Here is a 10,916-nt window from a genome sequence, read left to right on the forward strand (position 1 = left end):
GCTCCACTGGTCACTACTTCCAGCTCATGCCCAGGTTCGCCCTTTCCTCTCCTAAAACTCCTCGTCACATTCGATGGCCTCATTTTCATTTTCTAGTGACAACACTAGAGGTCCTAGGCAGGTGCAAATAGCCTAACTCTGTCACAACGTCCACAATGGACTCATGAAACTATGCCAACTTTTAAGACTTTTACTGTTAAGTTCCAAACATGGCACACTAGGAAGAGACCCACCATAAACATGTAGCAAACAATAGCAAACTAGTTGACTCATTAAAACTATGTCCAGATTCTCACAAAAAAAAAAAAACCTTTATTACCAAGTCCAAATGTGATGTACTAAGGACAGGCCCACCCTAAACATATAGCAACCAACAACAAGCTGGTGTTTCTGAGCAGCTTTAAGCCAAAATTATAATCATGAAAAAGATCTTTGCTCTTGACCACACTGTATTTCAAAGAAACAAATATTTCCTTTCCCATCAGGATCAAATCACACAGAAAGAAACAACAACAGACTTCAATCCCTTATTCTGGCCTTATCATTACTCTTAAAAGAAACTTAGTTCATAACATCAAGAGGAAAATACAGGAAGAATCCAGGGAAGCCACACAAAGACAGGATGAGCAAAAACTTATGCCAAGGTTCCCATTACCCTTCCTCCTTTTATCCTTTATCTTTACAATTAGCATAACTAGGTGATCAGTCCTCAAAATAAAGCTTTTCTTCACACAAACATGATTTATGGACAGTTTTTACACATGATGGACCGAAAAGACTCACATATGTACACACACTCCTTGTCAAACTACCAATATTTAAACCCTTCTTTTTATGCCATTTTATCAGAATAGATAAATCTCATTGTTAGGTTAAGGCAAAACATGACAATTACTACTTGACAAGCCTATTAAAACTAAGTGATTGTCCCCGTCCCCCCTCCCTCCCCCCCCCCCCCCCGCTTTTTTTTTTTTACTAAAACATAGACCATCTTAGAACTGCCCTGAACCCAGCTTATTATAGCAACCTTAGAGACCTTTGAGACTCAACACATCCCAACTACACACTCCACAGGTCCTACTCAGAGATAGGCTCAGCAAATTCCCACACTTACCATAAGCAGGGCAATCAGACAAAGGCAAGACAAATGGAATACTTTGATTAAGTTTAAATCCCACCCCCTCTCCCAGAATTTTCTTTTAAGACCTTTATTTCAACATACATTAATGTGACCCAAAGTGCCAACTGTTCAATCAAGTAAGTATGACTTAGAGGAAGTAAACATAGATCAGACCAAACATAGGCATTTAATTCCCTTCAAACCAACAGCACCCTTAGGACCAAGCATGTTACCAAGTAGAACAACAGAAATCCCACAAAAACACACAGTAAACCTTCACATCTTTGAGAATCAAAACATCACTAGATAGGACAGATATGATCAGACTAGGTCTAATGTCTATCCAAACTCCAACTTCCCAAACAAGCAACATGATTAAGTAGAACAAGTAATGGTCAGACTAGGTCTAGGACTTCCAACTTCTCAAACAAACATGTGATCAAGTAGGACAAACAATAACCAGACTAGGTCCTTTCATGACAAGACTTCAAAAACCTTCCAACTAACACATAATTAAGGAACCAACATGTTACACCTCTCATTTTCATACGTTGAGTTTCGCCGAATGCTAATTGTCCTAGCCTTGGGAAGTAGGATAAATTTTTTGAGGTCATGGGAATAGATATGTTCATCTTGGTTATATAATGGAGAAAAACCATGTTTAGTAAGCTTCGGGAAGGTTTAAGACTCGTCTGATAATTGGAGTTAAGTTTCGGAGAGAGTTTGGCAAAATATCACATTCTGGCGCACTTTGCGGCACAACATGCTACCAGCAAACAATACCTGCGGCCACGCAGTTACATAGCAAAGTATGCTAGTGAAATTTTGTGATTCTGCAAGGTTTGCGACACAACATGCGTTTAGCAATGCATGCTTTGCGTCTAGCAAAATGTGCCGCATGTTGTGTCGGTCCAGAATTTTCTGGACCACTTTAAATAGACCAAACTCGACCCAAAACTCATATTTTCACTATTTTTGGTCAAGAAACTTCTAGAATATTCTCTCCACCCTTCATCCACAAGAAAAATAAAAGGAGATCCAAGATCAACCACTTCAAATCCATGAAAACAAGTGTGTGAAACTTAGTAAAAATTCATCTATCTCAAGAAAACCCAAAGGAAGTGAAGTAAGGTTTTGGTGCTAGAAGAGAATTTCCATTCAAGGCTTGTTTCTACGCTATATAAGGTAAGTTTCATGGTATTTTCATGATGTTTGAAGTATTGATAAGTTGAAACACTTGGATTGTAGAAGAGTATAGAAAATGGGTCATAAAGGAGTGAATAGTGTCATTGTTGAACAATAGTTGAATTGAATTACGAATATTGGTATGTTGAGATTGTAAGCATGTTATGAATGACCTATAGAACATGGAATGAGTATTGTATATGAGAAAATGCGATAATGATCTATAACATAATTGTGGAGAAATTAAAAGGAAATGGTGAATTGTGGCAAATGTAGATAAATGATGATTGTTGGTTGCAATATTGTGAATGTTGATATGAACGTTTGGGAGCTGATATAGAACATGGGAAAAGTGGTATAAACAAAGGAAATGCTGCCCAATTTTCTTTAGCTTTAGCAAGCACGTTTAAATAATCGAGTGGCTAATGTTCATACGACTTCTCTTGAAGGTAGAAACGTGAGCATCAAAGGAAAACAAGCACGCGATAGATTAGCTAAACGAAAAAGGTATGTAAGGCTATTCCCTTTCCTTCAAAGGCATGACTCTTGTTTCATAATTTCCTCCCTATACTTCCATGACCTTCTTACATCCCTAAAGATGAAGTTTGAGGAACTTTGAGAACTTTTTACGAGTTATGTTCCATAACGATAAAGACGACAATGATGACTTCATGATGCAGATGTTTCTATGCTTATGATTTCATTGATACTATTTGTCCTTGTTGCCTCGCCTCAAAATATTAGTTCTTTCAAGGTGAGACTTACGGTAAGGACGACACCATAATGTAATCGGAGGCTCACGACCTTACGTCACTCCGATAAAGTGCACTTTTGTTTAGGCTCTCATGCATGCTACGCATATTATATGTGTATATGATATGTATATGTATATAGGGGACATGGGGAAAGGTGAGGCGCTATAGACGCATAGCCACCTGATCAGCTGGTATCTTATGATATCATCTCGGACGCCGGATATATGGGTAATGGATAGGGCCGTACGTTCCGCGGCAATATATTGATATATGATTATGTCACACCCCGATCTTACTAGGGTGTGATGGGCACTCGACCCCGTAACCGGAGCCGAGCGAACCCGCTGACCCTTAATACGTACCTAAATTTTTTTTTTCGAGCCTTTAAAGCAAACATACATAATAGGATCACTGAAATATTCCTCTGTTGCTTTTAAGTCAAATAAGATACGTAACTGTATAAAAATTTTGTCATAATACAAACTGACTCCCGAACCCACGACTCTGTTTGCAAAGTCTCTAACTTCGAACAAGACATCATGGCATAGCACGCTGACTCGGCGATACTCCAGAATAAATGGAGTTTGCCAACTTCGCTGGAACATTCTCTATCCTGGCTTCTATCCGTCTGGATGTACCTGCGCGGCATGAAACGCAGCCCCCGAAGGAGAGGGGTCAGTACGAGCAATGTACTAAATATGTAAGGCAGGAATGATAACATAATCAAGAATGTAAATATGAATAATAACAGAATAATAATATAGAGCATATCACGGGATAAGAGAGTAACCTGTACGTCTGAGTGCCTCATAGGCGGATGCCATGCATGCTTAGCTTTCTTTTTAAAAAAAAAAACATTTCTTTAAAAACATTTCTTTCGAAAAACATATAAGTAAACTGCCCGACCATATAGGTACGGTGTACTGCTGCCCGACCACGTAGGATCGGTGTGTAACTGCCCGTCCATATTGGAACGGTGTGTAAGCCCGCGTCCAGGCCTCCCGCGTCCGGGGTATAATCGCCCACCGCAACAAGGTGTCTGCCCGGCCGCCCATTGGACGGCACGGTGTGATGCTGCCCGGCCATGTAGGCACGGTGTCATATCTAAAAATATAAATAATTATAAAGCATGCATGAGAGCCCAAAGAAAGGCTATAACTCTATCGGAGTGACGTAAGGTCGGAAACCTCCGATTCGTATTATGAAATAATCATCATCGGTAGATCTCACCTCGAAGGAACAATTCATGAGATGAGACTAACAACAACGAGCCATTCAATGAAATTATAAAAATAGACTCGATAATCTCGTCGTGACATTAAAATCATAAGTCTTAGAACTTCTGAGATCAAAATCATCTTATCATGCGCTTCTTAGAAAACACTTCATCTTTTTCATACTTCTACACTGCCCGCCTGCGGATTTGCCCGGCCTAATAGGCACGGTGTATTATCATCAAACTATAACTTTTGAGGACAAGGGACATAGTGGAAAACATTTCATTCGTTCGTTTCTTTAAAAATATTCTCATTTTCACGTCGTAGGAAAACTTTTGAAATCGTGAGACTTTAACTTTTGAGGGTAAGAACTTTATGGAAAAACATTCGCGAATTATTAGGAAAGAAAATTATACTTTTGAATTCTAGACTTGATAGGGCTACCTACAAAAATTTTGGGACATTCCGGACCCATTTAAGAAAGTTGCATATATTTAAGCTACCTTTCCAATGAAACATGGAAAAATCCAATTCAATTCTATTGAATGAATAGTGGTCAAATTCAAACTTAGGTTTCTAGAGATAGAGTAGTCCCCGAGGCTCGTGTCCAAACCTATTATGTCTAGGGCATGCCAAAAAGGAAAGGTAAAGCCTTACATACCTCTTCCGCCTCTTACGCTACTCCACATTCCAGTTTCAAATTCGCCAAAATCTACAATTTGGTCACATTTACCAATTGTCAATTTGAGCATCTAGAAGTTGAAATTTGAAGTAATCATTTGCCTACCGAAATTTCGGCAGCGTTTCCCCTATAAATGCGCCATCCCCGAGATTTAACTCGGCTCCAAATATCAACAACAACAAACCTGAGAATAGAACTCGGCCACATTATCAACAACCGTGCATTAACAACATCATTTATGCAATAATAAGAAAACATTCCAACATTGCATCAACTTCACCAATAACCCACAACCAACTTTCATTTCATTTTTAACCATTAAACTTTCATTTTTCATCATGGATTCCGCAACGACATCAACTAAAATATTAAATGAAACCAACTCACCATAACTTGCCGCAACATCATCATTCTCGGCCATAACACAACACACACATTTCCATGAATTTTCATGCATTATCATCCATTTCTATACATTTTGACAACAACTAACTTACTACATATATTTAATTCATTATCTCCACACAACACAACACACCTACACGGCCAAGTATGCCATACACACGGCCAACACCAAACATTCACAACATCAACCAAATCATCAAACTTCCATTTCCAATATGAAATCCATAACAACAACAACTAGAATGCTACATAAAAATTAACTAATCTCACCCCACAACACATGCACACACACGGCTATACCATGCAAACCTCCCATATTTTCATGAATTCTATCCATTCCTTCACACTACAATATAAACAAGCCTTCATAACATCATAAAAAGGATTAAATCTTACCTCTTCTCTTCAACTTCTTCACTTAACTAAAGTTATCAACTTGCATCAAAGAGGAGGTTCTTGCTTCAACAACTATGCCATGTTAAAGAGCATCCTTGAATTAGTAGAAATACATGAAGAACCAATTTTTTTGAACAAGATTTCTTGGTCTTCTCTTCCTCCTCCTTGGCCGAAACTAGGCCTTCTTCTTCTTCTTCCTTTTTTTTTTCTTTGTTTCTTTCTTGCTTTCTTTCTCTCCTTCTTAAAATATGAACACCCCTCTCATATATATATATATTCATATTGCATGCATGTGAGGGGCACATGCCCCCTCTCTAGATTTTTCTTTCTTCCCCCCCCCCCCCCCCTTTTTTTTTTTCTAGAATTTTCTTTCCTTTTTATTTTTTTCTAGAATTTTCACCCTTTTTAAAGATGACTTATTTTAGTCATCCTTTTTCATCCTTTTTCTTCACATGGCCAATATGGCCCCTTTTTGAAACTTTCTTGAATTCTCATGAAATGACCATTTTGCCCCTAGCCTTTTAAATATTTCCATGAACCATTTTGCAAATTTCTCTTTTTACCCACGGCCTTTCCCAGTATTTCTATACTACCAATGTTCATAAATAATATTCCTAACAACTCGTACATCAAAATAATTTTTGAAAATGGTCTCGCCCTTAACTTTTCACGTCGACTTTGAAATTTCCAAACGTACAAAATACGGGCTATAACATCCTCCCCCCCCTTTAGAACATTCGTCCTCGAATGTTCAACTGACCTTATGGGCGTCATAGTACTCCGGGAGGATTCCTTTTATAACTGCTCTTTCCTTTATCCCCGTTTCTTATCCTTTACCTCGTTTTTCCTTATAATCAAACTCCTTAACCTTTTCATGAGTCCGTGTTCAGTGTCATGGGTTTCCTAATTTATTGGACCAACGTATTGCCCTTGTCTTTCTCAGATCATTTCTTTTCTGTTACTGTTCATCACCACATCTTAACGGAACCCATGTTTGGGTACGTAATCTTTACTTCACAATCCAATGCGGTCGTAGGCTATTCCTTTATCCTCAGGTCTATCTCCTAGTATACCCCTTGTTATTTCGTTTCTACTTTTCTCCCAAGTATTCTTGCGACACACCGATATATTTTCGTGCTCTGATTCCAAGCTAATAGATTTCCTTCTCTAACACTCGAGAATGTTGCAGCTCCTTTTTAGGTCTAATATAATAAGGTCTCCCCCCCCTTTAAGGGGATCCTTATATGGTAACCGCCTTCGAGTACCTTCTTTCTTTTATTATTTCTCCATATGGTTTCTAAAGATTGTATACTGTTCCTTTCTAACACATAGACCTCGTCTTATTCTTAGATCATCCTCCTAGAACAGCTCTTTCATGCCTATGGCAACCATACTAGTGTAACTTCCCGTTTATTCCCTTATATGCCTTCCAAAAGTCAGGATCTTCCAAAGATCGTCACAAGACCTGATCGTTCTTTTCCCTTACTTCACGTTCCTTGTCGTGGCCGCTATTCTTTTGGCTCCACTTATCTAAGTCGGTTTTCAATCCTTACACACCTTTCCTTTGTTTCATATTGCCATACTTTATTCCTTCCATGCACCCACGCTTGAAATTTTATCCCAACTAATCTTGTGTTTTACTAATCGTTTCCTTCTCTGGAAGTCTTGCTCACTCGTGCTCCTTATCTTTCACTTCTTTCGGATATTTGATCTTTTTATTTCTCACCTACTCACTCCCTTTCTCTTCTAATATTATAGTATTAAAAATTTTCTATCCTTAACCTGTAGTGAAGATAGCGGCTTATCTTATAGCACTTGCACCATTTGTTTTCTTACTACCGTTCAGGTTTCAGTATCCTTTACCCGATTGGGACCTTCTTCACTGTAGCATAAGTTGTTGGGACACACGTGTCCACTGATACCCTCACATATGAGATACCAGACATGTTCATATACATATACACATATAATTAGTATCAACTAGCCCATAAAATGCTTCCATACACTATTCAAGCCTATCCAAATTCCAGAGCCGTGACGTACTTTCTGTCTCTTGTCTAGTCTGGCCTGCCGCATGCTATGTGGCCTTTTATGGTGTCCAACCATCTCGTATATTCTAATTTCACCTAGGCTATTCTGGTTTTTCATTTGTCTTTTACAGCTAAATCTTTGGAATTTCTTGCTTACTTCCCAAGGGGTCACCCATCCTGAAATTGCTCCCACCTGAGCACGCTTAACCCCGAAACTTTGGTGGAATTTAGGGCCTTAATGCTTCTATAATCGCGTCCACTTTTTCGTATGACCTTTACTGCATGAGTTGGGGTTAGTCGAGGCCTTACAGATTCCGGGACACCCTCGTAACATGTCTTTTCTTCTACAATTACCATTTTACCCTTTTCATCCCTCAATGTTCACTTTTCACTTTCGTGTGTAACTACCTTTCATCTTAGGTTCCCAGATTCTTGATGGTAACAGATATACCTTCGTCGCCATCACCTTATAATTGTCTGGATATCGGTTCGTTCGAAGTCCTACTCACCACTTTCACCTAATAACTTGCAGCAAAATTAATTGTCAAATTTGTGATTCTCCATCAGACCTCGTTCCTTTCATACCACCCCCCTGGTACACAACAGATATCACTAATGCCTTGCAGAGCATATATGTAACATATCCCGGCTACCCGGAACTTCCGACTTCAGATAACAGAACAATTACGTCAGTACTTACCCCTGCGACTTCACACGTCGCCACTTACCTTTTCCGTCGTATGTAAGGCCTACATAAGAAATTTCATTTCCTATAGCTTGGCTCTATCGCACGATCTAGGACAGAAAAAAGGTCAACAATTCCTAGATGCCCCGCAACCTCCTGTTTATAAATGTGGCCGGCTTCACATCATAAACAGGACTCTACTGGACACGACTTTGCAGATATCCCTTAGACCGACCTGGCTCTGATACCACTTTATCACACCCCGATCTTACTAGGGTGTGATGGGCACTCGATCCCGTAACCGGAGCCGAGCGAACCCGCTGACCCTTAATACGTACCTAATTTTTTTTTTCGAGCCTTTAAAGCAAACATACATAATAGGATCACTGAAATATTCCTCTGTTGCTTTTAAGTCAAATAAGATACGTAACTGTATAAAAATTTTGTCATAATACAAACCGACTCCCGAACCCACGACTGTTCGCAAAGTCTCTAACTTCGAACAAGACATCATGGCATAGCACGGCGACTCGGCGATACTCCGGAACAAATGGAGTTTGCCAACTTCGCCGGAACATTCTCTATCCCGGCTTCTATCCGTCCGGATGTACCGCGCGGCATGAAACGCCCCCCCGAAGGAGAGGGGTCGATACGAGCAATGTACCGAGTATGTAAGGTGAATGATAACATAATCAAGAATGTAAATATGAATAATAACAGAATAATAATATAGAGCATATCACGGGATAAGAGAGTAACCTGTACGTCTGAGTGCCTCATAGGCGGATGCCATGCATGCTTAGCTTTCTTTTTTTTAAAAAAATATTTCTTTAAAAACATTTCTTTTGAAAAACATATAAGTAAACTGCCCGACTATATAGGTACGGTGTAATGCTGCCCGACCACGTAGGATCGATGTGTAACTGCCCGTCCATATAGGAACGGTGTGTAAACCCGCGTCCAGGCCTCCCGCGTCCGGGGTATAATCTGCCCACTGCAGTGGTGTGTCTGCCCGGCCGCCCATTGGACGGCACGGTGTGATGCTACCCGGCCATGTAGGCACGGTGTCATATCTAAAAATATAAATAATTATAAAGCATGCATGAGAGCCCAAAGAAAGGCTATAACTCTATCGGAGTGACGTAAGGTTGGAAACCTCCGATTCGTATTATGAAATAATCATCATCGGTAGATCTCACCTCGAAGGAACAATTCATGAGATGAGACTAACAACAACGAGCCATTCAATGAAATTATAAAAATAGACTCGATAATCTCGTCGTGACATTAAAATCATAAGTCTTAGAACTTCTGAGATCAAAATCATCTTATCGTGCGCTTCTTAGAAAACACTTCATCTTTTTCATACTTCTACACTGCCCGCCTCTGCGGTGACTGCCCGGCCTAATAGGCACGGTGTATTATCATCAAACTATAACTTTTGAGGACAAGGGACATAGTGGAAAACATTTCATTCGTTCTGTTCTTTAAAAATATTCTCATTTTCACGTCGTAGGAAAACTTTTGAAATCGTGAGACTTTAACTTTTGAGGGTAAGAACTTTATGGAAAAACATTCGCGAATTATTAGGAAAGAAAATTATACTTTTGAATTCTAGACTTGATAGGGTTACCTACAAAAATTTTGGGACATTCCGGACCCATTTAAGAAAGTTGCATATATTTAAGCTACCTTTCCAATGAAACATGGAAAAATCCAATTCAATTCTATTGAATGAATAGTGGTCAAATTCAAACTTAGGTTTCTAGAGATAGAGTAGTCCCCGAGGCTCGTGTCCAAACCTATTATGTCTAGGGCATGCCAAAAAGGAAAGGTAAAGCCTTACATACCTCTTCCGCCTCTTACGCTACTCCACATTCCAGTTCCAAATTCGCCAAAATCTACAATTTGGTCACATTTACCAATTGTCAATTTGAGCATCTAGAAATTGAAATTTGAAGTAATCATTTGCCTACCGAAATTTCGGCAGCGTTTCCCCTATAAATGCGCCATCCCCGAGATTTAACTCGGCTCCAAATATCAACAACAACAAACCCGAGAATAGAACTCGGCCACATTATCAACAACCATGCATTAACAACATCATTTATGCAATAATAAGAAAACATTCCAACATTGCATCAACTTCACCAATAACCCACAACCAACTTTCATTTCATTTTTAACCATTAAACTTTCATTTTTCATCATGGATTCCGCAACGACATCAGCTAAAATATTAAATGAAACCAACTCACCATAACTTGCCGCAACATCATCATTCTCGGCCATAACACAACACACACATTTCCATGAATTTTCATGCATTATCATCCATTTCTATACATTTCGACAACAACTAACTTACTACATATATTTAATTCATTATCTCCACACAACACAACACACCTACACGGCCAAGTATGCCATACACACGGCCA

This window comes from Lycium ferocissimum, chromosome 1 (assembly GCF_029784015.1).
Source record: "Lycium ferocissimum isolate CSIRO_LF1 chromosome 1, AGI_CSIRO_Lferr_CH_V1, whole genome shotgun sequence".
Classification (NCBI taxonomy): domain Eukaryota; kingdom Viridiplantae; phylum Streptophyta; class Magnoliopsida; order Solanales; family Solanaceae; genus Lycium; species Lycium ferocissimum.